Source organism: Myotis lucifugus, unplaced genomic scaffold (assembly GCF_000147115.1).
Source record: "Myotis lucifugus unplaced genomic scaffold, Myoluc2.0 scaffold_45, whole genome shotgun sequence".
In the NCBI taxonomy this organism is placed as follows: domain Eukaryota; kingdom Metazoa; phylum Chordata; class Mammalia; order Chiroptera; family Vespertilionidae; genus Myotis; species Myotis lucifugus.
The window spans coordinates 7,308,979-7,317,087 of NW_005871093.1; positions in this window are offsets into that span (position 1 = coordinate 7,308,979).

Genomic DNA, 8,109 nt, shown 5'->3' on the forward strand with positions numbered 1-8,109 from the left:
TCTGCCCAACCCTCTCAGGGGCTCCCACTATGCACAGGACCCAGCCACTACCCGGGGCTCAGGGCCCCCCGCAGGGCCTGACACTCGCCACCTTTCACAGTCAAGTCCCCATCATTTCCGTGTCCCAGGCCCTGTGTCAGCCACACCAAATGCCCCCTCCGCCGAATCAGTGTCTCATGAGATGGTCCTGGGGAAATGGGAGGGGAAGGCGTGTCCTAGACAGGCCACCTCGAATCCCCTTCTCTGTGCCCCCACCCTCCACCCTGAACTCACTTCAGCTTCAGTGTCAACTCTGCTCACTTGATCCCTTGGCCACACCCTCCCACTGACCCCATTTAGAACAAACCACCTCCTTCTGGCTCTCTCGGGCTTTTCCTGTGTCCTACCCTGTCCCACGGGGGGGCAGTGGCCTTTCTGCGCTCTGTGTCCCTCTGCCAATGAGTGAGCAGGCAGCCTTCTGCAGCCCTGGTCTCCGTGCAGCCTCCTCTCTGGTGACACCCGGCCTGTCTCCTCCCTCTGAGCCTCAAGTCACCGTTCTGGGGGGACGTGCGGGCTCCCTGGGGCCCCTGCCTCTGCGGGGCCTGGTGGCAGAAGCCTGCTGTGAGGAAGCGTGTGTGGAGGCAGGTTCCGGACTGTCTGACGCTTGGCTCGGGGCTGTCGGGCGGGCTTTTATCGGAATAGACAGGTTTTGTTGTGCATTTCACAATCTTAGCGTCTTTAATTTATCACACAACAAATTGGAGAGAATTTAGCATGTATTTAATTAATTTGACGAAAATAGTTCAACAACTGTAAACAAGGCTGCGGAAACACTGGGAAGTGGCGCCCCGACTCCTCCGGGGCTCAGAGAGGGCGGTGGCTTGAGGCTTCCTGACGCAGGGAACTGCCTGCGGGACGGGGGCCGGTGCCGCCTCAGCCGTCAGCCAGCCGGGGCGGAGGACAACTTGGGAAAGCTCCCAGGCTGAGGGACTGGGATGATGGGTCCCCTGCCACACACTTCCTCCTGCTGTTCTCCCTGCAGCTCTCGGAAGCTGCACACAATTTACTTAAAGCAGAAAAGCCAGCAGGGGAATATTAGAGAGGAAAGCCAAGTATTTGGAGAAGACTCCCTAGCCCAGCCCCTAGGGGACCCTGACCCCAGGGGAGACCACGCTTCCCTCCCTCAAGGATGCTTAAAAAAAGAATCCCAGTTTTAGGGCGTGACCGGTGTGGTTCAGTGGTTGAGAGTTGACCCATGAACCAGGAGGTCAGGGCACATGCACGGTTGTGGGCTCCATCTCCAGTGTGGGGTGTGCAGGAGGCAGCTGATCAATGATTTCTCTCTCATCATTGATGTTTCTATCTTTCCTCCTCCCTTCCTCTCTGAAATAATAAAAAAAGCCCACATATTTAAAAAATAAACAAAACACCAGTATTATTGAGATATACTTGATATATAACAAAGTGCACACATTTAAAGCACACAATTTGATAAGTTGACAGGTGTATACATGTATATTTAGATTCTAGATCCTAGGTAATGAACACATCCGTCACCCCCAAATCTTCCTCCGCCCTTTTCAGGATCCCTTCCTCCTGCCCTGCCCCTTCACCCAAGTCCCAGGCAACCTCTGAAGTGTTTTCAGTGTCTAGAATTTTATATAAGTGGAATTATACAATATGTACTCCTTTTTCTCCTTTTAAAAACAAACTTTTGAGTTTAGAATAGTTTTAGATTTACGGAACAGTTGCAAAGATAGTACAGAGTTCCTCTATACTAGTACTGCACACCCAGTTTCCCCTGTTACTATCCGCTCACATTAGGGTGGTAGATTTGTCACAATTAATGAACCAATATTGATACATGGCTAGTAAGTAAGTCCATACTTTTATTCAGATCTCCTTTCAGTCCGCAGACCGGCGCTCTACCCATTGAGCCAAACCAGTTAGAGCCAGATCTCCTTAGTTTTTGCTCGGTATCCTTTCTGTTTCGGGACATGGCTGCTAGTTCTGGGGAATGGCTGGTCTTAAGAGGCCCTGATGAGGTCACTGGGTGGGGAGGGCTGGAACGGAGAGAAGGGTCTGAGGTCAGGTTGCATCTGGTTGTGTTGGAGCTGGAGGCATTGAAGAGACCATGAGGTGGCCAGGGGAGAAGGGGGGAGAGGTGGGAGCTGGAGAGCCAGGTGTGGCCGGGGTCTGCTCCAGCCCATCCTCATGACCCAGCTACACTGGGATCAGTTCTTTCCTTGACGCCCCTGAATTAGTTTTCTGTTGCTGCATAAGACAGAATAATAGATTTAGTGACTTAAGACAATGCACATATTATCATCTGACAGTTTCCATGGGACAGGAATCTATTTCCCCAGGGCACAGCTGGATGAGTCATCTGCTCAGAGTCTCATGGTCTCACGGGAAGCCCTTCGCTCTTCAGGCCTTAGTTTTCAACCATAGGACCTGGGGCGGGGGGAGGGGTGGTGGAGACCAGAGGGTCACAGAGGCCCTTCGAGTTCTCACTGGGCAGCAGAATCTAGCCTGAAGCTTGGCCCCTTGACTCAGAGGAAGCTCCTGAGATGAGAATCCAAGAAAGTGAGAGTTGTCATTGGGCCTTAGATGTGGCACTTCCACCAGGAGGATGCTTGGGATGTGTGCGTGCGCTTCTGGCAGCCTCACCTGTGACACACCCACTCGGCTCAGAAGTGCCCTCATCCTTCCTGGGGCATGTCAGGTGCAGACCCCAAGGTGACTCCATGATTCCTGCCTCCTGTCGTTTATGCTTTTGTGTAGTCCCTTCTCTTTGAGTGTGGGCAGGACCTGTCACTTGTGTCTGACCCAAACATATGGCAAAAGGGATGAAATGTCACTCCCATGATTATGCAACATTATGAAGACTGAAGAAAGACCCTCATTGCTGACTGAAAGTAAATAGCTAGATTGGAAAAGACCACTTGTCAAGCAACTGCAGAGGGAACTGTAGAATCTGAGGTAGCCTCCAGGGGACAGCTAGTAAGAAGCTCTTGGTCATATAGTCACAAGAAATGGAATGGGTTGCTCTGGCTGGTTAGCTCAGTTAGAGAGTCATCCCAATACACCAAGGTTGCCTGTTCGATCCTGGTCAGGGCACATACAAGAATCAACAGATGAATGCATAAATAAGTGGAACAACAAATAGATCTCTCTCTCTCTTTCTCTCTCTCTCTCTCTCTCTCTCTCTCTCTCTCTCTCTCCCCCCCTCTCCCTCCCTACCTCTCTAAAATCATTCGATTAAAAAAATGGATTATCCAACCTCCTGAATAAGCTTGGGAGCAGGGTCTTCCCCAATCAAACATTCACATGAGAACGCAGCCCAGACAACAGCTTGACCATGAGCCTCTGTGCAGGGGACTCAGCCTGCTGTGCCCAGACTCCTGTCCCAAGGAAACGGTCAGATAATAAATGTGTGTGTTGTCTTAAATCATTAAATCTATGGTTCTGTTTTATGCAGCAATAGAAAACTAATTCAGGAGGCATCCCGGAAAGAACTCACCTCTGACACTCCTTGAGAGTCAAGTTCCTCATCTGTAAGGAGTGGGCGATTGGAGCCACGCTGGATTAGCTAAATCTGAGATCCTCTCAGCATGACGGCTGGTGACAGAACATAGTAGGTCACTTCCTTTGTGAAATGTTGAATACAATCATTTCCAAGTGCCACGTGACTTTGAGAAACTGGGCTATGCCTACACATTTGACCTGAGAGTTATAAGACTTGCTTCCATTATTAGGGGACTTTATAGTTTATAAGGAACTTTCCTACTGGGCAGGGGAGCAGGAATTAGCCATCGACTAGTGGTAACCAGGTACCAGGGTGGGTGGTAAAAGGATGAGTCTCTTTTTGGATTGCTCTGGGCTCCAGGTTCCAATGGGGCCATCAGAGATGTGGAGCCTCTACCGTCTGTATTAGTGGAATGTGGAGAGTGGGGAGCAGGAGTCAGAGCTGGTCTCAGCTCATTGGCTTGGAAGGTTGAATGAATGGTTCTTAGTGATGGGGATACAGTCAGCATGGGCATGTGGAGGGAGAGCCTAAATCCCCAATTTGGCTTTGAGGGGGCCACCAGGAGAGAGGCCTGGGCAGGGGGGGGGAGGTGATCTGGGGCCCATCTAGAGGCTGGAAGTCTGCAAGGTGAGGCTGCCCATCGTGGGGTGAACAATGGAGAGGCCTCTGAGAGTCTCATTGGCCAACCTCCAAGCTGCAGGCAGGGCAGAAGCCACAGAGCTTGGGCCAGGCAGGGCAGGTGCAGTGGTTACTAGTTCAGAGCCTGAAGTTTCTCACTAGTTGGGTGATGGAAGTCACTGAGCCTCTTCTATAAATAGAAACCCTAACAGACCACTTTCTGGGCTTGGGGTGAAAGTAAAATGGGCCGGGCCTGGTAAAGCACTGGACACAGTGTCTGGTCCATCGTAAGCACCAGGAGGCTTGGCTGCTAGCAGGTTAGCTCCGGGAGGGCGGGCATGTTGTCTCTTGTCCACTGCTGCACCCCAAGCACCCAGGGTCACACAGGAGATGCTAGAAAGATATTTGTAAAATTAATGAAAAGGGAGCCATGGGTCCAGCTTCCCCTTGTTTGTCTCTTCATCAAAACTACATCCTGCAGAGGATGTCAGGGAGTCCCTGAGTTCCAGTGGCCCCACCATCTATGCTTGTCCAGTGGTCCCTTCGTTACTGCCAGGCAGGGTGCAGGGCAGTGGGGAGAGGGCCCCTCCTTGCCACCCAGGGCCCTGTTGCTGTATCTCTGCTGACTTCTCACCCTTGAGGGTGGGGTGGGGGGAGCTCTGGCCCCACTTGACCCCATGCTCTGACTCACACTGGCTTCTGGGCCCACCCAGAATGACTTTCCCAGCCGTTGGGGCCTGCCCCCACTTTTTACTCTTGGCAAATGGGACCTTCCTATTTCTAAGAAAATGGCTTTAATTGGTAATTATCTCATGTCTTTATTTAGCGTCTTTCATCAAGGTGCCTGCGGCACCCAGCTTGTTAAACTGAATCCTTAGAAGGCGCCGGGACTTCAAACATGCCCCTGGCTCATTGGGGTGCCTTGCAGGCTCCCCACAGTGTGAGTACGCTGAGGTCAGCGTAGGGTGTCTGCTGCACCTCTGTGCCCCAGGGCCAGATGGGAGGGGAGACTGACCTGGGGAGGCTTCACTGAGAACCCCAACGTGCCCCGCTCTGCGCAGGGCTCTGAAGTAGGCAGGGAAAGGGAGACGGACCTTCTCTTATCTCTGTCTTTGGGAGGTGAGTCCTGTTTTTCCCTGAGGGCTGGGAACCCCTTCACAACCTCCATTCACTGGCCACTCTTCTGACCATATTTACTGAGCAATGACCAGGTGCTGGGTTCAACATTTATTCTCATGGCTGCTGTGGAATCCTAGGTGGAGTGGAATCTGATTTGCCCCTCTGCCCCAAGCCAGCCCCGGCTCTCATCCAATTCCTGAAACTCTTACTCCTACAAGACATGCCTAGCTCATTTTTCAGTCCCTGTATTGGACAGGGTGAGAGGAGCAGGTAAGAGGGATGGGGAAGGGGGGGAGGATGGAGTGGAGAGAGAAAGGGAAGGAGAGAGCGAGAAAGGAGGAGATATTTATTTCGATGAATTGGCTCATGTGTTTGGCCAGCAGCTGGGACCCGGGAAGAGCTGCAGTCTGACTCCGAAGGCCATGGCTGGGAACCCCTTTCCTGCTCAGGAGGGCGGTGTTTGTTTTATGAAGGCCACAGCTGATTGGATGAGACCCACCCACATATGGAGGGCAATCTGCTTTACTCAAAGTATACTGATTTCAATGTTAATCTCATCCAAAGCACACGTTCACAGAAACATCCGGAATAATGTTTCATCAAATATCTGGGCACCGTGGCCTAAGCAAGTAAACACATAAAATTAGCTATCATTGTCCCCCAGGTGGGTAGAAGGTGAGGTGTGGACATGCAGGTCAGAGACTTTCCCCCCAAGGTCTGGGACTCTGGTAGGCAGAACAGTGTGGAGGACAGAAACAAGAAACCCCATGCAGTTCATCATTAGCAGAGAAGTGTCCTCCATGGGGGAAGGGCCCTGCTCCCCTCCTCTCTCTTCAGTTCCCCTTTCCTCCTTGTAACCCCACTTAAGTCCCTCTGTCTGATGCAAACTGAGCCTGCTTCTCAGTCTTGGATACTCCTCCCTTCCCGTCCAGATAAAGAAATCTCTGTCCCTTCATCCCTTGGGCTCTAGACCAGACACGGCCCAGTGATGGCTTACGGGGGTCTTCAGCTCCCCCATTTATCTGACAATATTGGTGCCTCCCCCACCCCCAGTCACCTGAAATAGACAAGATAAATACATCAGGGCATTTGTTATACAAATGTAACTTCAATGTGGATCACAAAGTCCTTCCTTCCAATAGATTGTGGCTCCTAAACTTCTCTGATGGAGAAATCCCCACCCTCCCCAGCTTTCCCCCTACCCCACCCCATTCTATGGGACCAGATCTTGGGATGAAGACCCTCCCAGTGAGAGCTATGGGACCATCCTCATAAGGACAAGAGCTACACACATCTCACCAAAGTGAGCACTGTTTTCATGATTTCTTTCTCAGAAGAACACTGGCCAATTTCAAACCAAGGTGAATATACTTCCCTTGGCAGTATGGCCTTGGCCTTGCTCCTTTCATAACAGTAGATCTGCCAGTGGGAGCCTAGCTTGATCACAATGGAATCTTCTCTAGCAGTAACGGGTTCTTTTCCCTGCAGGGATGGACCCAGCTTGAATGATTTGATTTTTTTAAATTCCAAGTCTGGGTCTAATGAAATGTGGGGAGGTTTTAGGTCATCTGACACATATATACAAAAATAGAGTTGTGTGTAAGATTTTCTCACTTGCTATTTTTACTTACTATGCAAATATCTTTTTATATCATGATATTCACCTGAAGTGTGATTTTTAACTGCAGCATAGTATTCCACTGTGTGAACTTGACATAATTTAACTTGTCCCTGTAATAGAACGTTTAGTGCCCAGTTGTTGTCAGTGTGGTTTGTGTGGAGGAGCAAAACTTGCCACCCTGAAATGTGTCTCTTTGGCATGAGGATACATTTAGGCTGATTATTTTTAAGAAACAGAAGAATCCAAAAGTTTTTCTTATTACTTTCCCCTTAGTTAAAAAACAATTAGATAAAGGGCCTGTTCCTGGAATAGAGCTTTCACCAGAGATATCTACGCAGAATTAGAAACAGGTGTAGTAGGGGAGACTGGGCAGGGCGAGAGACCAGAGTGCCTTGTATCCTACTGTCTCTGCGTGACCCAGCAAACATCTGTTTACCAAACATTTGGTTTCCAATCTCCATGTAAATTGCCTTCCTCCTCTTTGAAGTCTCAAACCACTACCCACTTCTCCTGAGCTCAAGATGGCATTTAAACCCCAATTACCAATTTGTCCTTGGCCCCCTCCCCCATATTCTTGTGGAACCCTCATACATATGAAATAAAATTGGACTTTCTCCAGCTAATCTGTGACATGTCAATTTTATTCTTAGACCAACCAGAAGAACCTAGAGGCCTGGTGCATGAAATTCGTGCACGGGTGGGGTCCCTAGGCCTGGCCGGTGAACAGGGCTGATAAGGTTCTCTGCACCCCCCACCCCGCCCCGCTCCTTCCCTCACCACCTGCATCTGCTGCTACCCATTCTCGGATCCCTGTCCCAGCCCGGGCCCGGCCCCAATCAGGCGATTGGGGCTTGCCAGCTGTGGGGAGGGACAGGGGGAGGGACCTGGGAGGTTGACCGCCGGCCCCAAGGAAGGAGCAGGCCCTTGGCCCCCCTGGGAAAGGGGCTGTATCCACTGCCACCCACCCCCGGTTCCCCGTCTCAGCTCGGGGGCCCAGCCCCAATCAGATGATCAGGGCCTGCCGGTCAGGGGAAGGACCAGGAGGTTGGCCAGCAGACCCCATCAGCAATTGGGCTGGGGGAAGCTCCTGCATTGAGCGTCTGCCCCCTGTGGTCAGTGCTCATCATAGTGACCGGTCGTTCTGGTTGTTCTGGTTGTTGGGTCATAACAGTCACTTAGGCTTTATATATATATATATATATATATATATATATATATATGTTCATAATCCCAACCTGTAATG